We start from the raw sequence: 25,116 nt of genomic DNA on the forward strand, positions 1-25,116 counted from the left end.
CTGTTTCCAATATTTTCATTGTTGGAAGTAAAAGGTTTCCAAGAACATTAACAACAAAAAGCATTAAGTACTGGCTTTTCTTAATGTGGGAGGTATTGTGAGGCACTGCAAGACACAGTGCTGGCCGAGGCATGGATCTGATCCTCTAAGGGAGGAGTCTACATATGGCTAATTACCTTGGAAGACAGACAGCATCAAGTACCTCAATAAAATGCTTTGGCAGAAAGAAGTCAGTCTCCTAGGAAACATTCAGAAAAACCTTCCAGGTGACAATTGGGCCAGGTCTTTAAGGAAGTGGGGGTATAGCACATTCAGAGGATGAGGCAGAGCTCAGTGCCCAGCAATCTTCAAACCTGAGTGAACTATTACTATTAACACCAGCAACCTTCCTCAGACCCAGCTTACCCCACTGCTCCCTTTCCCTCCCCTGCCCCCTGCCTCTGTTTTACCACTCCTTTAAACAATGTACTTTTTGGAGTTCTTGTCCTCTCTGCTCAAACTTCCTCTACAGACATAAAAGGATGAGAAAAAAGGTTCTTTTGCTTCCCTCTCTAGTCCAGTGGTGACAAACCTCTGGCATGCACGCCACAGTGAGCTGTTTGTATCACTGAAAGCTCTAATAGATTTGTCATTACTGCTTTATTCCTTCTACCCTTAGTATGTTTTTCCCAAGGAACTTATCAAGAAACATTATTCACTAATATGAAAATAGCAAACATTGGGAAGTTGCAAAGTTTTCATAATCTTTGAAAAGTTGATTTGATTCTTCCCAGTAGGTGAAAAGAACCTTGGATCTTTGCTGTTTTGTCCCTGAGTGGGGTCACCCAACATTTTCAGTCTTTTAAACCTTGTCCTAGGCATAGCAATCAGCCTGAGGTCCCTCTCTGAACCACTTTGCTCAGCACTTAAACCCATGGTATGAGCAGGGGTTTGATTGTTAAAATGTCACCTGTATTTCTGTGGCTCCTCAAGTTGCGTGACATTGGTTTTATTCTCTTCACTGGCAATCTGGAATTGGGGCATTGACAATTGTAAGCAAAGGATATTTTTGGCGAACTAAATTGGCAAAATGAGTTGAAATTTTGAGGAGAAAAGAACACCACCTTTAGAATTGTTTCGGTTGTTAGGCAAATGTGATAAGCACTACACTAAGAAATGACCTTTGGAATCATTTCAGTTGTATTCAAGGGCCAAAACAGTGGAGGTGAAAAAGTAGACATCTCAAGAAATTCCCTCCATACTGTTTCATTGTGAAAGGAAAGAAGGAGATGAAGGTAAGGCCAAAGGAAAGTGGTTTTAAAGGCTAGCATTTTGGAATGCTCAGGAAAAAATCTTTGGATGAAAGGGTGTAAAACAATCTCAGGGGGAAATTACCATCAGTAGAGCAAAATCTTGTTTGAAAGAGTATGGCACAGATATAGAAGCACAAATGAAGTCTGAGAGAAGAAAGGTAGACAAGTATAGAGGGGTGTTTCAGACCACAGAGACTTTCATCTTCTCAGTCAAGGCTGAAGAAGATTAAGATGTTTGAAAATTGAGATTTAGGAAAGCTAAGTTGAGGAACCTCATGCTGGATTCCGTTGGTCAAGAATGAGGCAGAATTATTTGAAAAACTGGAGGAAGTCCAAGTGCAATAAGGGCTTGAGGAGAAGAGAAATGAGATTGATTTGGGAGAAGTACTCTGGATAATGTGCTTACATACTCCTAATCATCCTCCTCAGGAGGAAAGGAATTTAGGGAATCAGCGAAGACCCAGGCAAGTCTGGATAGCACCAACTTTTAGTGGTAGTGAGTGCTTTTTTAGCCTTATCGCTTATTTAGTAAAGTAATAGCAACTTCAAAAGAAAGCTTTCAGCTTAAACAGGAAAAAAATTAATGTTGAGTCATAAGCTATTTTAGAGAACATTATTCATGAATAATACTTTAATCATTAAAACACATAATACACAATATCAAAATACTAACCAAATGTATTCTGAAAAAATACAAAAAGAAAAGATTACTTGAACAACAAAAAAATTAGTTGTTTTCCTCTTTCTATGGTAGCCAAAGGCATGAAAGAGGAAATATTCATTTTTTTCTTTTAACTACATAAATCTTCCATTCATTAAATTGTATTGAAAAATTTAAAAACCAAAATCATTGATATCTTGATAGCATATTAAAATGTTTTCTTTATAAAAACGTATATTTTACCTTTTCTATTCACCTAGAAACAAATATCAAAAAAGCCCAAAGAAGTCAAAAGCAGCTTATTACCATGATGGCAAGTCACAAGACAGTACTTCTTCACAACTGCTGGTCCCTTCCTAATTCTAAAAATATTTAAGGAGTTCAAATGTTCGTTCACCTGTTTTGCTCCATAGGCTAATGCTACAACTGTCAAATAACTTGCATTGTTTTCTGATATTAATATTTATCTAAGGCAATCTCTTTATAATCCTGTTACAGTAATATAAAAACCACTAATAAAGTATATCTTCTAACCAAAACTTCAGAATAGTAGACATATGTAGCTTGCACACATTAATCTGTTTCCCTCAACAAAATTATTTATAAATTCCAACATCCTATTAGTTCTTTCTTTTCCCCACACAATATGGTCCCTCTTATCTGAGGGGTAGTAACATAGTTTCTTTTTAACAAAAAGAGTTAGTATAAAAATAGCAAAATTCCAGTGAAATCATCAGAAGCTATGAAGACCGAATTCTGGCACCTATGTCTTTTTCCATCCTGTACCTTCTTAGGGAAAGAGCATGCACCTGTCAAGTTCATGGTGGAGAATGCACTCACAGGGATGTTTTATAAATATGTGTCAATGAAGGGGGCTTAGAGGTTTGTTTTGGGAAGCAGGGAACACAGTACATTACGTGTTGGTCACTGGCATTGATCATTCAATCCATGGACTTATTTCCTTACAAAAACATCATCCATAGCTGGCTGTGGTGGTGCACACCTGAAATCCTAGCACTAGGAAGGCTGAAGCAGGAGGATCACTGTGAGTTCGAGGCCAGCCTGGGTTACAAAATGAGTTCAAGGCCAGCTAGAACTGCATAGTAAAACTTCACCTCAAAAAGACAAAAAACAAAACAAAACCCATCATGCAAAGAAAACCCTTACTGAGTCTTCTTTAGGAAGGCAAACTGGGTTGAAGACCCAAAAATCTGAAGCAAGATCTGAGAAAAGGGAATGGTGAGAAGAATAAGCATAAGAGAAGTCAGGTGTCCATATAATGTCAGGAGAGGGCAGTGATTCAAAGGATGGGGTGCAAACTCACCTGGAGAAGCAGAAGGGGCAGCGATGTCAAAGGTCAAAGGGCAAAGCCTCAGCGGCTCCCCAGATGCTGGAAAACTGAAAGGCCCACTCCTGGGCTCTTACCGTCAAGGAGAAATCTAGGGGCTCAACTGATACTGTCTTTGACGCCAGGGACAAACCCTAACATGCACAGTTGGATTGGCAGTAAGGCAAACAAATCTGCCCCAGATTTCAGAGCCAGCGCTCGGGGATGCCTTAGTGCCCCTTTCTCCCACCTCCTCTGGAGCTGGAGGCCGGAGACACCTTCATCTTCACGCCCCACCTTCCAGGCCCTCTCAATCTTAACAGCATCGGTCTCTATGGCAACCTGAAACCGCAGTTCCCATTGGCCCGTTCAATATGAGGGCCGGGCCAATGGGGAGGGCCAGCCTTCTCTTTGCGACCAATGAGGTGGCTGGAAGCTTGTCCAGAGACGGCAGCGTGCTGACGTTCCCGGGAGCCTGGGGCTGGCCGGGCAGGCGGGCTGGCGGCTGGGCGGGCGACGGCGGCGGCCTGTGGGCAGTAGAGGGGGCTCCGGGGCTGAGTCCGCGTCGACGCCGGCCGCGGAGGCGGCACCATGGGCACTGGGTAGAGGCGCGAGTTAGCCGCCGCCGCCGGGGGTGGTGGGAGCGCCTCCCCGGGGGAGGGGGCGGGAGGGGAGGGAGGGGCGGGCACCGCGCGGCCGCCGCACTTTTAATTTTTCGGCTGCCGCAGCGGCGACCCCTCGGCGGCGCGGATGTCCCTGATCCCCGGAGCGACGACGGCCGCCGCCTAACCTGGAAAGTAAGTGCGCGGGCTCGCGAGGGCGCGGAGACTCCTGCGTGCAGCTCGGCCGGGACCTCAGCCCAGCGCCCGGCGACCCCGCGCGGTCCGCCCGGGTCCCCTCCGCCCGGGTCCCCACGCCCGGGTCCCCTCCGTCCCGCCCCGCCTCGTGCTCTGGCGGCCCGCGCCCCTCCCCCTGCGGGCGCACAAGTTTCACCTCCATTTGCTTTTCCCCGCGAGCGCTCCACCCGGGCTCAGGGGCGCGAGCCGGCGACCTCCCCTCCGGGGCGCCTGGGGTCCCGCGTGCCTGCGCTCTGCACTCCCGCGCCAGCACCGCGGGCGGCCGCCTCCCCAGCCCTCGGGCCGTCCCCCGCCCGCTCGCCCGTGCCCCGCAGCCCTGGTTGCTGCGGTCCTGCCCGCTCCCCGCCGGCGCGCCCCTCTCCGTGCGCGGCGCAGCCCCGCGCTCCGCCCTCCCGCTCCCCGGCCCCGAGCTCCCGGGTGCCCGCCCGCCCGCCCGCCGCTCCCTTCTCTTCCTGCTGGGAGGAGAAGCGCGGCTGCGGCACCCCTCGGCGGCTGGGCGCTCCTGCCCACCGCTGGCGCTGCCCGGCCTGTCCCTTTCCCCCTACCCGGGAGGCGAGGGGGCGAAAGAGTGGCGGAGCTGGAATTTGGCTGCGTGTTGGCTGAGTGCGGCAAACGGCGAGCGCGGGCACCGGAGGCGCCGCGGCGTCCGTGGCCGCTCGGGCGCAGCAGGAGTCAGGTGTGCGTGTCCAGGGAGGACCGCGCGCTGCCAGCGGCTCCCCGGCGGGCGACGGATAGTGCAGGAATGTGAGGAATGCACCGGGGACAGAGTCCTCCGGCCCGCCGCGGCACCTCTAGCGCCTTCCCGGCCCAGCTCTCGCGGTGCAGCCAGAGGTCACCGGAGCATCTTCGGAGCCGGTGAGAGCCTCGCTGCCCAATGCTTCTCTCCATGCGGCAGACAGGGCGGCGGAGGGGAAGCCCGGTAGTTTCTTTGGGCTTCAGCTGGCCTTTCGCCTGAGTTTTTGCTGCAGTGGTCTCACCGGACCGTGAATTTGGGGCCGGCTGTGGTGTAACCAAGGTTATTGATCATTGCGTAAGAATCTTTGGAAGTTTGGTGTGCAAGATTTGGATAGCGATTGGTTTTTACTAGGGTTTTCTGAAACCCTGCAGAAACCGGGCTGCTGAGGGTTCTTAGAATAATGAGCTTGCAGCCAACATATTTTAGCTCTCGAAAAATGCCTGTTAATGCTCATGGACGGAGCTGCGCTGCAAGAGATATCTTGAATGCATCAGTTTACTGTCATAATTGTAATTTTTTCCCCTTCGTCATACTGAGCTCGTGTTTAGGCCTCGTATAATACATAATGAATAGAAACAGAGAAGCAGTGTTTGGTCAGCGATGGGACAGATAGAACTGTCTGGTACAGTTAAATTCGGGGCGTGTCAGTTACCACTGGCAGTAACACAGGGACGCCACAATCATGTGTATTTCAAGATGTAATTTATTAGTGGAGGTTGCAGTTCTTTCTCTTACTGAGTTTGACGGAAAAAGAAACAATAGCCCTGCAACTTGTAAAGGATGATAATTATTTATGTGTAAAAATCAATAATGGTTTCTCTGCAGTTTTGGTCAAATTCTGTTTTCTTAATACAGAAAAGCAAAATGTAGGCAGAAGATGATTCTGTAGAATTGAGATTAGATTTTTTAAAAAAGTATTTACAAGAATGCTTTTCTTTTTAAATATCTTACTATTGTATAAGTATCTGCCTTTCTGGTGCCTGTGAAACAGTTATGGAAAATGAAAGTGTGAAATTGAAGAGAGTCAGTGTCTCAAATAAGTGTCTGTATGTTGAAAAGCATTAATGTATGCTTTTGTTTGATACGATGTAGTTTACTCTAAAGCCTCTGCACCTGGTTATTTTGTTTTTAATTTAGTAAAGCAGTCAATTATTTAACCAGTCAGCTGTCTTTGAACCTCTATGTGGATAGATCAAGGGCACTGAAAAGTGTAAGAGGAGAGTCTTTTAGTTAAGGACCTAAGGGAAGGGAAATGAAAGGTTGTATCTTTTGGTTGCTACATTGTTTTTCTGGTATGTCCATAATCAGTGAACCTTTAATTTAGAGGTTTAATTTGTATCTAGTAACACTGTGGAATATATGGGTAGGTGTTTGTAAATGCCAAAGGAAAACTTTTATTATGTAACAATATTGTATCACAAAGGAATTTAACAACTCTTGTTCATTTAAGTTGAGGTCAAAATTAGCATGTAAAAGGAAATTTAGCCTTTCTAGTACACTAGAAATTGGCACATTGCTCAAATGTATTGGTTATATGTGTGAATACATGACTGGTTGTGCAAAGTTTTGTTTTCCTCAGCTAAAGAGATTTTCAATTAGAAATACATTCTATTATTAATGTTCAAAGAGAGGGAGCTTTTTGCTGATGATCTTCCTAATTAAAAATAACATTCAGTTTTGACCAAAGTATATTCTTCCACTATCCCCAAGTATTATGTAAGGAGGAAATTTTGCATTTTGGTGTTGCATATAGTATACCAAAGAATCTAAATTGAGGAAATTTTGTATCCTGTTATTTTCATTCTTTTATACTGCTTTTGCAGGGAGATAGGGCAACAGAGTAGTGATGGAAAACATAAAAGAAGGAAAGAAAAAGTAAAGTCAGCTGGAGTTCTGATAGGAAAAGAAGCTTAGCCCTGCTTTTACAAGCTGAATAAGCCAATTACATTCTGTGAATATTCCCACACAGTAAGAATTTAAAGAAGCTACTGAATTATTTGATAAAAATTTAGCAGTTGTGTGACCTTGAGTATTTAGATTGCGTATATATTAAATCACAATTGCATCGTTATTTTCCTTTCTGATATATAAAATTAAGAAAGTAACTATAAACCTAAATTTTGAAATTCACTTAGCTTTTTAAACTTGTATAGTAAATATTTTCAACTTGTATAGTAAATTATTAACCCAGTGTTAATCAGGGATCTTCTAAAAAGCATTTTTCATATCCTACATGATGCCAACCATCTGGCATATTTAGCTCTTTATCTCACTTCTTTGAAAGATTAAGATATTTTGAGAGTACTCTATTTGATTTTTAAAATTTCAGTAGATAACTCCCTACCTTGCTTAATTTGAAAGTGGACAACATACCTTTATTCTGAACTGAAAGATAAAGTAGAAATTCTTCTAGGGCATAAATATCCATGGGATTGTGTGTCACTGTGGGAAGCTGTCTTCACACCTTCAGTGTACTGGGAGATAATTACTCCTTCCGTGTGTTAAATGGTTCTGTAGTGCTCTTTCTGGACTGAAGGGGGGAGACTAATCTGAAACTTAACAGCTGTGGAATAGGTGTGTTTGCAGAAGTAACTGTTTCATGGCCAGACTTTATATGGCTGCAAATGGAGACAGAAAAGCAGTAAAGCTAAGGATGATGCATAAGCCTTCCTGTACTACCAGGGAAAGGTGCTAACAGTCAGCAGGTCTTTTGCTGGCTAAGACTAAGAAGTGACAGCTTGCTTTTTCTGTTTGTTTGTTTTTTTACAGAGTAAAGGATCAAACCTTGGGTTATCAAAAGCATTGGTTTGTATGCTGTGCTTGCTGGTTTTAGTACATTCAGGTGGTTCTCATATTGTCACTAATAATTCAGTGAAGTTATCTTAATCTCATGGAGCTGTCAACATTATTAAATAGGGAGTATTATATGATGTTACTATTTAATTAAACTTAGAAATTCTTCAGATGTTCCATTGCTGATTGGCCTAAATTTTTATAAGTTAGATTTACTTATATTTGATTTACTAATAAATGTTGCCTACTTTGGTGATCATTTTATTATTCATAGCCTTGATAACACTTTATTATGATTCACACATAATGATTCATCACAGATAATAAAATGTCACTAGGGATTGAATTGTAAAATTTTAACACTATAAAACATTTAGAATGAGAAATGGAAGTAGCTGAGTTTTCAGTCATCACATATGAAGCACTTTTCATGAACTGAGTAACGCCTAGTGGTTGGTAGCTAGTCCCCTTGTCCTGGTCTCCAGTGAAGGGTGCAGAGGGAGGGCCTTTGGGAGCCAGTAACTGTCACTGACAACCCAGGTATGCTTGATTTCTACAGTTAGTCTCTGTATTAAGTAGAAATTTAATGATTGCTAATATCCAAAATGCTGATCCTGCCCTTGCCTAATCTGAATCCCTTTCCAGCAGCACAGCCAACAACACATCTGTCTGTTTGGAGAGGAAGAGAATGTCCCTTCTCAGGGGCCTAAAGCTAGTTACATAAAATATAGACCCTCGTGTATAGTGTTCCAGATTAAATTTAAGTGGGGTGGGTCTTGCCATAAAAATGATATTCTAGTTAGGGAAGACCTATGGTTAACCTAGGCCTTCTAGAGCGGTATGCAGGTGTTTTGGGCCCTGGGTTAGAATTTTAAATGCAGTTTCTCTTAGGAACCCACAGTTAAGTTACAAATCGATTGTTGAAATATGGATCAGAGGTATCCATATTTGTGCTGCTCGAAAGGGATTCAGATTAGGCAAGGGCAGGATCAGCACTTTGGATATTAGCAAGTGAAAGGTATCGTAGACCAAAAAATTAGATCTTCTACTAAGCCTTATTACTTGACAAAACATTTAACATTTGGGTGATAGCATTCTCCTTTTTTAAAATGTAGGATTTTGATTACATTGAGCAAATTTTTTTAAAAAGAATTACTTTTATCATTACATGTTTGCAATAAACGGCTACATTGTGAATACACTGTGGGAGGTGGCACATGTATATAAACAGAAGTTAATTCTTTTTACTTTGCCTTCTGCTGCTCTCCCTCGCCTGTCCCTCCATCTCTTGGTCCCCTTCCCATTGCTTACACTTTAGCTCAGGTTTCCTGAGGTCCAGGGTTGCTCCTCTCTCCTTTCCACCTTCTCTCTCTCCTCTTAACCCCCCTCCTTCCTCCTCCTTTCTATGGAAAAAAGTAGGTTTCCTGAACATGCATTTTTGCTCTTCCTCATATTCCAAATCATAACCAGGAAGTTGGATTTCTGTTTTGAAACTTTTATAAACCTGCTTCACATTTACAGTAAATAGGCGGAGTTTTGTGTTTGTTTTCCTTTTTTTCTTTTAAACAATATTGTTTTAGGAAGTGAGGGGAAGGAATAAGCCTGTGATGTTTCCCACCTCCCCACCCCCCACCCTCTTCCCTCTGTTTCCTGTTCGCTTCCCTTCCCTTCCTCCTCTTGCTTTGTGATACTAAGGATCAGATCCCAGGCTTTCCTCAAGCTCCACTTCCAGCTCAGTAAGGTGTTTCCGAGGTCTTGCTGTCTAGCCCTGTTTGGTTCCTGATTAACTGGAGTAGTTCAGGCCAGGGAAAGTCCTTGGACTTTCACCTTACTGAATGAGACTCAGAAGAGGTGTTATGAGGCAGTGATGTGCAATGGTGAGCAACGGGTAATGTCAGTGTTCAATTCTGGCAGCAGCTGATTTCTCTGGATCTCATTTTGCTCATCTGTAGAGTGTAATGACCAAAGCACTCGTCTTACATGGTGATTGTAAGGATTAAATGGACTGTATACATAAATGTTTACGAGAGGGCCAGCACTTAATATATGTTAATCATTATTCTCTCATGGTGGTACTTTGTAATGCTTTCTGCAGCATCTACAACATGTCAGGTAAATTGTTGCCTTGCTTTCCTTGGACCTAGTCAAAATGATTATGAATTTTAATGGGATATTGCAGAGAAAACTTACTGGAAAAAAGTTAGGAGTTTAACACTGTAATTTGCAAGAGATTATAAGGAAAGGAATCCAGTACTAGGGATTGAACCCAGGACCTTCCACACAGAGCTATATCCTCAGCCCTTTTAAATTTTGAGACAGGATCTCACTAAGTTGCTTTTGCTGGGCTCAAACTTATAAAAGACCTCCTGCCTCAGCCTCCCAGTCCTGGAATGATAGGCATTTGCCATTAGATCAGCTTATTATGGATCTTTTTCAAATATGGAAATTGTAACTTTTTGTGATTGGTATCCACTGTTATCCAAAAGTTGTGGGTAAGTTGGGTAAATGCACTTTAATAAACTCTTATGTTTAAACAGTGAAGACTGATAGTATTACACTTTGAGATAAAAGAGAAGTACTTGCAAATGTAAAATGAACATCTCCAGCTGTGGAAGACAGAGGATCATAAGGTTGAACCCAGCCTGGACAATGTAGTGACTTAGAACCTGGCTTAAAAAATTTAAAAAGGACCATAACTCAGAAGGTCCTGGCTTCAATCTCAAGTATTACCAAGAACAACAACAACAACAAATGCCTTTTAAATTTATATATAAGTATTACAATTTTGAGTATGAGTAATAATCATTTCACACAGTATCCTTGATAGCCAGTAGATGAAGGAAATGTTAGGGTTAGTCATTTAATATTTACTGTGGTGGATTGATAACTGCTGGTCAACTTGTAATCCCCCCTGGGCTGAATCGAAGTGCTGCTGAGCATGAATGGCCCACCTGAGGATTGTTGCCAAAACAAAAAGACTGGAGAGAAGTTTAGCATTGTGGGTTCTCCCTGGTGTTGTTGGTCTTCTTGTTACCTTTGATTCTCTTGGAGAAGCTTGTCAAGCTTCTTTCCCGATAGGAACTTGGCTGCCCTCATCTTCAGAGGAGCTCAGAACCTCATTGCTGAGGATGGCTTGTGGTACTTTTGGGGGAGCTCTAGCTCTTACTTTGAGGATCGATTCCTGGCATGAGTGCAGAACCCTCAACCTACTGGCACAGATCCTTCATCCCATTGGCACAAATTTTCTAGCTTCCACCACTCACTTTGGGGCCTTCCCAGTGCAGATCCATGATACAGATTTGCATGAGTCATTGTCATGGGCTGTGCGCCTCCAGTTAGGCTCTGGGGAGAATTGTCATGGTCTCTGTATCTTCAGCTGGACTTTCACAGGTCATTGCTATGGCATCTAGGCCCTCAGCTGGATTTCTTAGGTCTTAGTATGTGGACAGATTTAATTCTTTGGGTGACTATCATAAAATAATGCTGTAAATATGTGTCCTGTATTGTCTTGTTCTCCTTGTAAACCCTGACTACAACACTTAACAATTACATAAATGCACCTTGTAAATAAACTTTTTAGGCTGCCTTTTCTAAAATTAATGACACTTGGAAAGCAACAAAGCAAAACAAAACCCAAAAACACAGTGCCACAAAACAAAACACAAATGAAGAAAAATGATTGAAACTAGTCTGGCACTGCCAAAGCAGAAAGTCTAGGAAGACAGAAAGGAGCTTTGGAAGATATTTGATATAAAGCAGCAGACAGTGGTTTAATGGATAGCAAGAGGCTCTAGTTCTAGTCTGGTTTTTGCCATTAGGCAGGTGTGTAGCTCATGAATGAGTCACTTAACTCCTCTCGGGTTAGTTTTCCTATTTATTAAAGCGGGGAGTTGAACTAGATACTCTCTGGAGCTCTTCTAGTACTTCTGTTTCACAGCTCTTGGAACATCAAGCAGTTTTGTTTTTTTGTTTTTTTTTTTTTTCTGTTACATTTTTCCTCAGCAAGAATTTGCTGTCTTCTCAAGAATTTATTACAATTTACCCTCTGGGATAAGGGAAGAAAATTGAAGTTGTATACCTGAAATTCTCAGTTCCTGCAAGAAGTTCAGGCCGCACAAGCATATGACTAGCCTGAGTCAGCTGCTCCATATCTATCGTGGTATGAGGATCCTGAGGGTCCCCCAAGGCAGCAGGCAGTGGGAGCAGAGGAAGCAGCTCTTTTTTGGAAGCTGTACATGTCAGTCTTTCACAGCTCTGCTCCCAGGAACTCATTTGTTAACAGTTGCTCCCTTATGCACACTGGAGACTTTAGCTCTGAGAGAGACTACATTTTTCTAGAAATTGAGTAGAAACACGAGAGGTATAGGGTAGTGGTTAGATGGGACTCATTGAAGTGAGAAGGCCCTGCTTATCACATGCTCAAATCATTTAACTTGTGCTTGTGGAAATTAAACGATCAAGATAGTTGTTCTTCTAAAAAAATACTTTCTATGAATACATTAAGTTCATAGAAATTCACTGATCCAATTGTATAGGTACTTTTCACACACCTGTTAATTGTTTACATGTAGACAGTCTTGCCAGTGTTCAGAATTGTGGATTTAAACAATATGGCTTTTTAAAAATTTGGATTTGTGTTCTTCCATGAGAAGAAAAAGTAACTTAAAAATTCAAGGAAGAAAATTTCCCCCATATCCTTCTCTCCCCTACAAAGGGAAATCTCTCAATCAATTGTGTGTGTGTGCACGCGTGTGTGCATGTGCACGTGTGTGTAAGTATAAATACAGTCTGTTGATGCAATGAGCACCTATTTTCAAAGAGAGGAATCCGTCATTAATATGTGCAGTATTAAATGAATTCTCAGTGTCATGGTCAAAGTAAACACTTAGGCTCTTCAGTTTTCATTCCTTTTTAAGAATCGTGAACACTCATAAGCACTGGGAACCAGTAGTTGTTTTGCAGTGATATAGAATAGGTTTTCCGATACCTGTACCTGGATTCAGTGAGAAACGAGGGCTGGTCTGTAGACATAACTACTCCAGAGTACCACCAGCGATTCAAGTGAGGGGACAGTAGATAAACAGTGCTTTACATGTTTGTGAGTCCTAAAACTTAAAATGCTTCATTTTAGTTTATTTCAGTCAACTTACAGAATAAGAGAAAAGCACAAAACACAAACTGATATATTGCTCTAGGGGAGAAAGAACCTAGTAAAATGGCAAACCTTGAGGCTTTAATTACAGTTCTCATTCATTAGTCCTCTGCTGTCTATCAGACTTTGCTACCATAAGCTTCATGACCAAAAAGATGATTTTACCCAGGAGTGTTATAGTCTGTTGGATTCAGTAACAGAAACTCTGTCTTTAATATGGAATCCATGATAAATATTACAATCTAGTTGAGCAGATGAGATACATAAACTGGTGAAGATGATCCTAGAAATTTCTGAATTTTTTTTTTTTTTTTTTTTTACCGGTACCAGGGATCGAACTCATGACCACGCGCTTACAAGGCAAGCGCTTATGCCACTGAGCTAAATCCCCAGCCCCAAAATTAATTGTCTGAACTTTTTTTTTTTGATCCTAGAAATTTCTAAGAGTGTTAAGGATGAGTCATGTAAATAACTAGGTTTTAGCTTATAATCGTACTTACTGTGTCTGTTATTTGATAATTATCCAAATCTAGAGAGACTGTCATTGGCTTGTTTTGTTTACAGCCTACATCTGATCAGGTATTCTACCAGTTATAGTTTAAGAATTCAGTTTGGCCATAAACTTTATTGCTTTTGTTATATTTTTTGAAATACTTTACTAGAGAAAACAATTAACTATAGTGAAAATAACATTATTTGTAAGGAACTATAATTTATGCTTTAAGATTTGCCATTTTAGTGGGTTATTTCCATTTTCTTCAAGCAATACTTGAGCTTATGTTTTGTGCTTTTCTTTTATTCTGTAGCTAATCCATGAGCCTCTATAACTCCAGACTTATTGAAAATTCTCTCTTCTATTGTTTTGAATAAACGAGAATGTTTTGAAGATCTCTTGCTAGAATAAATGGTCTTGTCAAATCATACTTTGAATCTCAGACTAATGAATGTGCTGGTGCAAATTTTCAACTTACTGTAATTTTTTCAATGACTAAATAAGCAAAGTCCATTTTAAGAAAACACTGAATAAGGAATTAGAATGCACAACTGTACTTCACAAGACCTGCTGTTATTTTGACTTAGACTACTCAGCTGTTAAATGTTTAATCCGACTTATCAGATTAAAAAAAAATCTGAAATCTGTAGAATATTGGCAAGTGCTGGTCTTAAAAAATATTGTTAAAAAAATATTGTTCAGAACTTTGAAAATAATTTCCACAAAAGCAATATAAATCCTTAAGTCCACTATTCTGCAGTGTAATGAGAGTATATCATTTCCACAGGGGAAATAGTCCTTCGCTAAGCTATTCAAAAACAACAGCAAATAGGTATTTCTGCATGATGTTAATATAACTTCTGGCCCTAGAATGAATTAATGAGTTTTGAAGTCTGGTTTTTGAGCACCTTTCCTTTCTACTCTTTATTTATTTATTTGGTACTGGGAATTGAATATGGAGCCTCACGTGCTATACAAATGCTCTGCCACTGAGCTGTATCACAAAGCCTTTTAAAAACATTTTATTTTGTGGCAAGGCTCACTTAAGTTGCCCAGACTGACCTTGAATTTTGCAGTTCTCCTGCCTCAGTCTCCCGGTAGCTAGGTAGCTAGGATTGCAGTCTTGAGCTATGGTACCCAGCACCATCTACTATTCCTGAATAATATTCTCTCTGCCTAATTACTCATCTTCTGTCCTTTTGTAATTTGCTTCTGTAAACTGATTTGAGAACCTTAATATCATTTATTATGTCTGTTTCTGTGGAAAAAGCTCATTCCTTTTTTAAAAATTTATGTTAGCTAGATAAATAATTCGTTACATCAAATTCCTTATTAAAAACATTGATTAGAAAAATTTAAGCAGATTGATTCATATGCATTTTAACTTTTAAGTATTTGGATTCTAACCATAGTGAGATGAATTTACATAATGTTCTTTCTAAAGCTGTTAGTGGTTGCCATAGTACAAAGACCAGCTCTGCCAGGCTTTAATAGGGTGACATGAGGAAATTTCAGTATCCTTTCCTTTTGCATGTAAATATGGGTTGAGCATCTTCTGTCTGAAATGCTTGGGATCAGAAGTGCTTATGTTTCCGAGGTTTTTTTGTTTTGTTTAGTTTTGTTTTAATTTTGCAGTATTTACAGGTTTTACTAGTTACACATCCCTAATCTGAAGATGGAAATCAGAAATGTTTCCAAATCATTCCAACACTCAGAACGTTTTGGATTTTAGAAGACTTTCAATTAAAATTTTTCAGATGCTGAACCTGTAATAACTTGCATGTTTAGCTCAAGCACAGAAGACAAAAGTAGATGTAATTTAAGGCACATAAAGTTTTTCTAAGGAAAACTATTACTAAAATACTGTCTTGGTTACTTTCTTCATTACTGAAACAAAATAATCCTACAGCCAAAGTTACAAGAGTAAAGTTTTATTTGGCTACAGTTTGTAAAGGTTTTAGTTCCTAGTTGGGTGGCTCCAAGGCAGGCTGACATGGTAGAGCGGCAGCACAGAAGAGAAGCAGTTTATGGCAGGCAGAAGGTAGCACACAAAATAATAGCAAAGAAGCAAGTTTAAGCCACATTAGCACCTTCTTCCTGCCCCTTTTGTATCCTGTCCAGGCTACTGGGATCAGGGCAATGCCAAATCAAATGGTAGACTGATTTAGTAATCACACCATTAATCCCAGCATCACACACTCTAGATACAGCCACCTCCGGAAAAGCTGCATCTATGGTCACATGAGGCTTTGGAGGGACATCTACACACAAGCCATAACAAATAGCAAGCGTATCATTGGTTCTATCAATTACATCAACGATAATAATAGAACAGGAAGTTTCATACCTTGTTTTGATGTAGAGGTTAGAATAAACTTTGTTACATCACCATCAGGATATTGACATTGATCTGGTCAAGATAATACTGAACATTTCCATCTCTACAAATACCTCTCAGGTCGCCCTTTTACAGCCACATTCCTCAGCTCTGCTCACATCCTCCTTAATCTCTGGCAACCATTAATTGTACCCCGTTCTATGCCTTTGTCATTAAGAATGTTACAACAGCCAGGTGTGGTGGCACACACCTGTGATCTTAGCAGTCCAGAAGGCTGAGGCAGAAGAACTGCTGCAGGTTTGCGGCCAGCTCTGCTGGCAGCATGGTGAGTTCAAAGCTAGCCTGAAGGACACCAGACCCTGTCTCAAACAAAAACAAGCACAAACAAAAAAAGGAGATTTAATTTTGGATTTCCCCCACTTAGCATAATTCTTTATCGAGATTATCCAGGTTTCTGTATGCATCAATAAGGTTTTTTGTCCAACTACTGAATATTCTATAATATGAATAAGCAGTTTAAGTCATCCACTTCTTGGTTCTAGTTTATCATTATTACAAACCAAGCTGCTGTTAATTTTTATGTACATATTTTTGTTCTAGTATGTATTTACATTTCTCTGGGGAAAATAGGAGTATAATTGCATTAAATTATAATTTTTAAAAGTTTTCTTTTTAAAATTATGCATACATTTAAGTGAGTCCTCAGTCATTCAGCTACTACTATTGATGTGTTTGTGACTTAAGATAACTTTGTAAAAAGATTTATAATTGCGGCAAATTATAAGATCAAATCTTTTGTTACTGGGCATAAATACTGCTTCCCATGATTTTAAGTGGAATTCATGAACTTGTGCTTGACTTGAAGGTTTGTTTCATTGGCTTTGTTATAGTTTTTGTTTTGTTTTAGATAGCAAGTGTATTTGGTTTTCTAAAGAATATTTTAAAATGTAATTGTTAATTGTGGCTCTTTCAGAATTTCACTTATATGTGATCCTAGGTAGTAATAATATTGCAAAAAAAAGTTATGAATCAGGATAATGGGCAAAATGGGGGTTTAAAATGAAGACAGTATCCTTGTGTGTGATTAGAATCACTCCAGTTATCAGAGGGAAGTCAAACAGACACACCTGATATTTTTAAAGGCAAGGATTCTTCTTTCCTAAAAGAAAATATTTTCTTAAACATAATTTCTCTTGCCCACTTACCCCATTCCATCCCCGTTTTGCATAGTTACTGTATATACTTTCTGCCACAGACAGATGTTGAAGTCACATCTGGCCTAAATAAAATCTTCATGTTTGATAATTTGGTTAGTTTTAATGTATTTTCTACCTTGAATGTCAAACTGTTTCAGACTACTAGACTGGTTTTATACTTTGTTTTTTAGTATGGTCATTCTAATAACTTTATTATCACTCTAGTTTGATCTTGTGAAGTCATAGCTGAGATGTTAAATGTGGACTCTGCAAGCAGCCCTGTAGTGGATGCATACAGTAACATTTTCTTGTAATACTGTTCTTCACAAGATCTTATCCTTTTGCTGTATTTGTGTGAGGTAACCTCAGCAACTTTTATGATTTTTTTCTTTTTTTTTTTTTTTTTTTTTTTTGTGCCAGAGATCAAACTCATGACCTTGCATTTGCAAAGCAGGCACTTACACCACTGAGCTAAACCCCCGGCCCCAACTTTTATGATCTTAATAGGATGTCTGTTTCCTAAAGGCTTTTCTGTAGGTTCCTAGCATATCCTACTTTGCCTGATGATCTCCTCTGCCTTTTTTTTTTAATTTTAAGGTTTCTAACTTAGTGATCCCGCTGAAGTAGAGCCTTCCCCAGCTCTTCTCTCAACTCTACTCCACATCTACGCACATTTAAACCTTTCTCCCTGTACTTGTCAGCTTTTTGCACATGACTGTGCTCTGAGCCCTTGTCACATTGTGTTTGAGTCATTTTATTCTGTTTCTTGGCTGCTGTGAACCTTGCCCAGGTTAGAACTGTGCCACAGACCTCACTGTGGTTCTCTCAGCCTTGCAATATCCCCAACAGATAGTAAGCACCAGATGCTTGCTCCAGTGAATGAATAATTAAATTCTTAGTTGACAGCCTTTGTTGTCTCTCTATCCTCTAGCCTTCCTCTTCTTTGTATACCCTGCAGGTCTCATTCAAACTCCTTACCTATCATCAAAGGCCCTTGGCAGTCACACCCTAATTAATTAATCTCCCTTTTGAACTTTTCTCATCTGCCAGACTACTGTGCAGGTCTCCCAGTCTTCTAAGACTCGTTCATGTTCTTCCTCTTCTGTGTGAGCCCCTCACACCACTGTGGCCAGCAGTCATCCTCCTTTTCCAGTTGTCTTGTTCTCTGGCTTTTAATGAAAACCTCTCATGATGGGTTCCCCATGATGGTTTTCTATTGTATTGGACTTTTAATTGATACTAATTTTGAAACTGTTCTCTTGGCTCTTTACTTCATGTAGATTCTGTCCCCCACCCACCCACCCAGGGGAGGGTTCTCATCTTAGACATTTTCTATCCCAGGGGACACATTTCATGTTAAGAGATGTGAAGGGCATGGTAGTGTGTACCTGACTTTCCATGAGGAGATAGAGTAGGATGATTGTGAGTTCAAGGCCAGCCTGGGCTACATAGTGAGCCCCTGAAACAAAACACCAGAAAGCAGAGATGTCCATTGGTCATGTGACAGAAGGTCAACATGTATTTCAGGCACGTTGAAACCTTCAGAAAAATAATCTCTCATCTGTGCTTCTTTATTGCTAAGTGCCTATTATATGTTTCTCTTTGTTATATGTCATTCTCATTTTTTGGAGGTCTTATTCCAACTAAGTTGAATAAATGGATTTTTTATTCTCTAGATTATTACTTTTTATTTCTGTATACCCTCACATATAGAAAAGCGTAAAAAATGTTTAGAAAACAAATAGGTTATTTCTCAAAATTTTGGTTTTAACATGGAAAAAGTACAGATTTTTAAAGTAACTGAATTGTGTTGTTCAATGTGGTATCATTGACTTGATGGGTTACTTAAATTCAGAATGCAGTATTTTGTACTAATTAGATTTTAAATGGTAAATAGCCACAGATTACAAGAAGTTCTGTTTGAAGTAGTAGTATTCTATTGTAATATTCTGAACAGTTACAGCTAGAATAATAAAATTGTAGATGTAACCAAGCAAAAAACCTTTACAGTTCCAGAGCATTTGTATTCATTTCCTCCTTCCAGTAACTCTGTAAAATAGGTGATATGCTACCTTCTCTTCACAAACAAGGAGGTGCTAACCAAAAGTTAAGAGATGTAAAGGGGGAGGAATAAAATATTGATTACTTTCCAGGGTTCTAAAATAGACTATAGGTTAAGTTGTCACTTAGTCTTCCATACTGAAATGAAATAATTGCTATTAGTAAAGGAAAGGTGTTTCTGTACTCTCATCACTTCTGACACAAAATGTGGCAGATTTTCCTTCATACTGAACAAAGTTAGCTCTCCAGACACCAACTTGCTATCCTGTTACTTAGTCCTGACCCTGATGAGTACATATAGAAACTCTATTCTGGAGGTTTTTAGGGGTTTTAGAAGCTTTTATAACGGGAAACAGAGCCTAAGACCAAATATTGTAACCAAAGACCCTCCAGTCATTTCTGTCTCCCAGAAAGTTACAAGGTCTTTGGTAGAAACTGGGGACACATTCAAACCTAAACAAGTAATAAATATTTGATTCTTTTTACAGAACTAGTAAATATTTGATTAATAAATTGGGAAAAGGATTTGACTGTACAATAATGTGTGATGCCATTCTTATGGTCACTTAAAAGTCTCAAGTTTCTTTCTTTTAATGAGTTAGTCTTTTGGCAGTAACAGTGGAATTCAGGGAAACTAGTCAGTTGCCTTTCATTGATTGTTGAGGTCCATGCTAGGTTTGGGAAGGGTTGCAGTAATGAACAGGGCCTGGTCTTTGTTTTTTTTTTTTTTTTTTTTTTTTTTTGTCTTTTTCATTTTTATCGGTACTGGGGATCGAACTCACGACCGCCTGTTGCAAGGCAGGTACTTATGCCGCTGAGCTAAATCCCCAGCCCCTTGGTCTTTGTTTTTGATGTCTATTTTGATGTAATGCCTTAGAAGTGAGTTGATAATAGGGAACGAATCTTAGAGGTCCCCAAAATGTCATTATTGGTTAAAGAAAGGTTTATTATCTTCATTTGTATAGCAATATGATGTGTAGGAGCAGCAAAGGAATAATAAAATGCAGATTCTTAGGTCTCAAGGAGTTTTTGTTAAAACTTGTCTATTATTCTGGGGATAAAAGCAGGAAAATAATTGTTCTGAACATCCCTCAGGGGTCATTTTTGCTTTAGAAATTAAAATGTAAAACTGCCTGGTAGACAAGTTTTGATGTACAGAAGATACCAACATAAGCAGTGTAAGTGCTTCATTTAATATGTAGAGTGTCACCTTGCTTTATAATAATAGAAAAACCAAAACAGTCCTTTACCTCTCCATGTGTGTGAGATAGGATCTCACTATGTAGTTGAGGCTGACCTTAAACTTATTGTGTGGTCCTGGCTAGTCTAGAACTCCTGGGGATCCTGCTGCCTCTGCCTCCTGAAGGCTGGGATTAATGAGCATACTAACCATGCGTGACTTTTTTATTTTTTCGAGAGGGTGTCACCATGTAGTACAGACTGGCCTTGAACTCATGGTAATCCTCCTGCCTCAGCCTTCTAAATGCTGGAATTACAAGCATGTACCACCACGTCTTGTCCCTCTCATGATTTACTGCTGATCTAATAAGCCACGCAGATATGTGATATTTGAATTTCTACAAACTATCTTCAAAGCAAAAGATATGCCAAGGTACAATATAAGTTGCCTTAAAGGGATATTTTAATATTTATGCTCCTAACATTTAAAGTATAATAGAAATTTACTGTGGCCTACAGTCTCGTTTTTTAACTGCTTAAAAAATAAAAACCAGAGATCAATTCAATTTGAATATAAAGACACTAAAAGTGATAGGGTAAGTCTGAAGATAGTTTCTTGTTTTATCTTTTTTATTTCATTTAAACTTTCAGTTTTGTACTGAGCTTCTTGGAGGTTTTCAGAGTAGAAAAAGAGTTGAAGAAGAATGTGTTTTCACTCTGTACCTTTTAGCTACCACTTGATGAGAAATTTTAAAAATTTGACGACATGTAGAATGAGACTGAATTTAGGCATATTTAATTTTTCAATACTCATAAGTCTTTAATGCCTTTTGTAAGCTAAGTGGAGTATCTAAAAATGGAATTACTTTTCAGTGAGTGGTTCTTCTTTTCTTTGGAATAATAGTTCAATAAATGGCAGTTAATAGAAGAAAGAAATCATCCTGATTTTGTAACTGAATGAGATTGCAGAAATACTAGGATAGATACTTAGTTTGGATGCTACTGCTTGTGTCATGTCAGCTGGAAGAGGAGATGAATCTTCCAATGTGTCTTCGTTCATATGTGTGATGAGCCTCTGTTACTGCAGTGATGTGCACAATTTGAAATGAAGCACAATCCTTCATGTCAGCACTTAAAGCCTTTTTTTGACAATGAGCAAAATGTTAGACATTTCAGTGTGAATAGCTCTCATGATCCAGAAAAATACGAGCAGACAGTTTAATTGTTCTTGACTGTAAAAATTAAATCTGATACTAAATTTTAATCCAGAGATCTATTCATGCAGGGTTTTCCTTGATTTTAAACAAAAATTAAACTTGCATAGCTAAGCATCTACACTGAACATTGAGAAGAAAATTCACACTAAGTGAACGCATTCTTTTTATTCTGATTCCTATTAATTCTCCCCCTCCACTATTTTGTTTTGTTTTGTGACAAGGTCTTGCAAGGTTACCAGGCTGGCCTTGAACTTGCTGCAGTCCTCCTGCCTCAGTCTTTAGAGTAGGGAATCACAGACACCATCACGCCTGTCCCTGTTTCTTGACTTCACATCACCTTGCTTGGCCACACTTAAATCTTTGCTAAAAATTTTAGCTCATTTCTTTCAATATCCAGTATGATCTATCCTGATACAATAAGCCAAACCTTGGAAGTGCCTCTTTTCTTATATTTTAGGTTATTTGGTTATACTGAGATTTTAACTCTCTGACTTGAAGAAAACTGTGTTGTACAGTGTTTTGTGATTAAGGTGAGTTTCTACCCTTTCTTTGTACTGGAAGAGTTATGGACTTTACATTTGCTTTGAAGTAGTTCATCCAAGAACACTTGACCCCACTTTTTAAATCTTTTTTTTTTTTTTTAATATCCTGTCTATGTGCTGTCTTCGCACCAACTTCTGACTTAAAAATTCACGTAAGACTGACTTCATGTTTTAATTCTCAGTGCTTGGCACAGAGGGCTGGCTGCATAGTAAGTGGCATAGACCCTGTAGTTTGCCTTTTAATCGAAGCAAGGACATTTTTATTTCCTTACTATTCTTAATGGGTAGGAAAGACTTGGCAGGTATTCCCTTTGTTTCCTGCCCTCATCCCATGGCTCTTGAAGTGATCCAGCCCTAGGACTTCGTGTTAACCAGGGATTTTTCTGCCAGTTGTGTTGGGGCCCATCAGACTTGTCTGTAGCCCAGCTTCTCATTCTCTTTGTTGGGACATCTCTGAGGTATGTCCTCTGGCAGGCTCCCAAAAACCCACAACAAGAATAACTCTCCCCCCTTGCTTGGAGCAGCACCTGACCAATGTACCTGTGTTGACGTCCTTCTCTTGCCTGTTACATTTCTCCATCTCCCTCATAAGTTGCTTATACTCAGATTCTTTTTCTGGGGTCTGATTCTGGTAGAATACAAGCCCAATACAGACAGTTATAATTTATACAAATATTCAGCCACTTGGAACAGTACTATATGCTAGGCACAGATCAAAAAAAAAGCAAGATGAGTGTCTGTACTTGGAGGACGAGGATTTTAGTTTTCATCAGATTTTCAAATGGATTTTTGTCCTTTCCCCAACAGAGTTAGGATCTATTGCAATAAGAGAAAAGAAACACTTAACTTAAAATATTAGAGCAGCCAGTTTCTTTTTAGAGTACTGGCATACCGAATCTGTTTGAAAATCATTAAGGCCTCATAGATATATGCGGGATCATGTTTCAGTAATTGGAATTTTTTGTTTTTGTTTTTGTTTTTTGCACTGCTAGAGATTGAACCCAGGGTCTCTTACATACTAAGCAAACATTCTGCTACTGTGCAGTGTCCTCAGACCTCAAGAAATGGATGTTAAAGACATGACTTTAAGCTTGTATTTATATTATTGGTCATCATTATCCATATACACAGAAAAAAAGTATTGTAGTATCACCTGCACTCCCAAAGTTCTACTTGAAATGAAATACTGTTAGTTTCAAATAGAGTCAACTATTTTAAGTTTAGGTAATCTCACTTTTTTTTAAAGTTTAATTTAATTTTTTAAAATTTTATTTAAAGAAAGACTAAAAACAAAATGGGTAGAAATAATAAATACTTTCAAAGAAAAAATAAACAGTAAGAAATCACTAGTTGATGATTATATATTGTCCTCTTACAAATAGTTGTTCAAGATACAAAAGTGAAACATACAAAGTGGGGATTCAAACAGTGAGACTACAAACAGTTCTGTTCAACTACCCAACAACAACTTAGTAATATGGTTATCAATCCTATACACTTAAACATACATGCAGTTATCTATATCTTCATTTATATTGAGATTAAACAAACCAAAGCAGGCTAAAATCACCCTGAATAAAGAATAATAGTATTACTAGATTTCACATCATGACACTACGAGATCAGCACCAGGTACTGTAGTGTCTCTTTTTCTTCAAAGTATTTGTTCATTTCATCACGCATTATAAGATCAGTTCTTGTAAACTGTTTATAGGTTCTACGTGTACATGAGTCTTAACATGTATTTCTATTCTTTCTCTATTGGAGAAATAAAGCAAGACAAAACAAAACATATTCCTATAAACACATGAAATGACAAAGACATATAATACCACTGTACAAGGAGTTCTACACTGCTTACTGTGTTGTCTCTTGTTATCTTCAATAGAATTGGTTATATCATCAGACATAGTATAATTGAATATAGCAGTACATAACAATAAAAACACAACTTTGTAGATAGTGTAAAACTTCAAAAACAGATAATAATCAAACCAGAATGGGTATCGTAGTGAATCTTGTCATCTTCAGTATAGTTGTCTATACTCTCAGACTTGATACAATCAATCATATCAGTTTAGAATAAAATCTGTCGATACCAAACAGCAACCAAACCAGATTTAACTCAAATCAGTCATGATAAAACAGTATAAGTTATACAGGGCTCCAGATTAAGATAATAGGAAATTAAAGATGATTACTGTGCTATATCCTGATGTTTTTGGGATAGCTGTCTGTACCCTCAAATCTAATGCAAGTAGACAAACTGGGACAGAATAAAATCTAAGCAGAGCAGTGCGAGTAATGTAGGTTTGAAATCCTGATACAGTATTAACAATGTTTTCTGCCATCTTTTTTAAGACTATTCCTCCCCTTTCACTCCCCCAGGGTGCACTGTGCAGTTTTGGGTCTCACCAACACCCTCAGTTTTTAGATTGGGGGGCAAACCTGCTATTTACCTAAGTGGTTCTGAGCCTTCTCTCTCCTGGACTTGATCTCTAGTTGTATTTGTTTACCTATTAAAGCCTGTCTTTCCAACCTATCCCACAAATACTGGTCGGGTTGCCTGTATTATTCTCTGGTTCCCTGTCACATAGAGCATTGTTTTCTCATATTTGATTTTTGCTCCATAAACTCTTTTTCAGGTTAATTATATTTCCCATAAAGAGCATCTCGGTGGACCCTACCTCCTGATCTACTCTGCCTGTGTATCTCTCTCTCTCTCTTTTTTTTAGTGTATCAAGGCCATCTAAATTAGGGATTATAGCCAACCTTCTCTGCCTCATTTCTGTTGTGCTCTTTTTCTAGCATTAGTTGTCTGCTTTTCTTCATCATTCCACTTTCTGCTCCATTCATTGAGGCCTCTCTGCCACTGTTCCTGGAATCCTGGTACTTTTCTCTCTCTCTAGAATGTCCTTTAGTATTCTCTGTAGACTTTGATTGGTGGTCACGAATTCCCCAGTTCCTCTTTGTCTTGGAAGCATCTTGTTTTTCCATTAATTTCTAGAGGCAGGGTACATCAATCTGGGATGGAGGTTATTTTCTTTCAGGGCTTGGAATACTTCACTGCAAGCTCTTCTTGATTTGATAGTCTGTGTCAGGAAGTCTGCTGTGATTTTGATGGGTTTTCCTTTATAGGTGATCTGTTTCTTTTCTCTGACAGCTTTTAATATTCTGTTCTTATATTGAGTTTCTGGGATCTTGATTATTATATGCCTGGGTGTAGCTCTGTTTTGGTTGTAGGTGTCTGGAGTTCTGTATGCCTCGTATAT

General features: G+C 39.4%; 2 protein-coding genes across 15 annotated transcripts in view; one reads left to right on the forward strand and one right to left on the reverse strand.

Moving 5' to 3' along the window:
• The window catches only part of Ccdc148 (coiled-coil domain containing 148), a 327,135-nt gene extending 323,546 nt beyond the window's left edge, over nucleotides 1-3,589 (reverse strand). For all 4 annotated transcript variants that reach the window (XM_063259137.1, XM_063259134.1, XM_063259135.1 and 1 more), the window contains exon 1: nucleotides 3,278-3,589. The gene's annotated coding sequence lies outside the window, so the exon portion shown is untranslated. The remainder of the gene's footprint in view (nucleotides 1-3,277) is intronic.
• A 350-nt stretch (nucleotides 3,590-3,939) lies between these two features.
• Pkp4 (plakophilin 4) overlaps nucleotides 3,940-25,116 on the forward strand; it is a 221,759-nt gene continuing 200,582 nt past the window's right edge. For 5 of the 11 annotated variants that reach the window (XM_063259129.1, XM_063259130.1, XM_063259126.1 and 2 more), the window contains exon 1: nucleotides 4,602-4,992. The gene's annotated coding sequence lies outside the window, so the exon portion shown is untranslated. Of the gene's footprint in view, nucleotides 4,078-4,600; nucleotides 4,993-25,116 lie in introns of those variants that run through there. The other 6 variants (XM_005007677.3, XM_013142390.2, XM_003478683.5 and 3 more) reach the window with 4 other exon arrangements.

This window comes from Cavia porcellus, unplaced genomic scaffold (genome assembly GCF_034190915.1).
Source record: "Cavia porcellus strain 051 isolate PalLab524CR breed Dunkin Hartley unplaced genomic scaffold, mCavPor4.1 scaffold_12, whole genome shotgun sequence".
NCBI classification, from domain to species: Eukaryota; Metazoa; Chordata; class Mammalia; order Rodentia; family Caviidae; genus Cavia; species Cavia porcellus.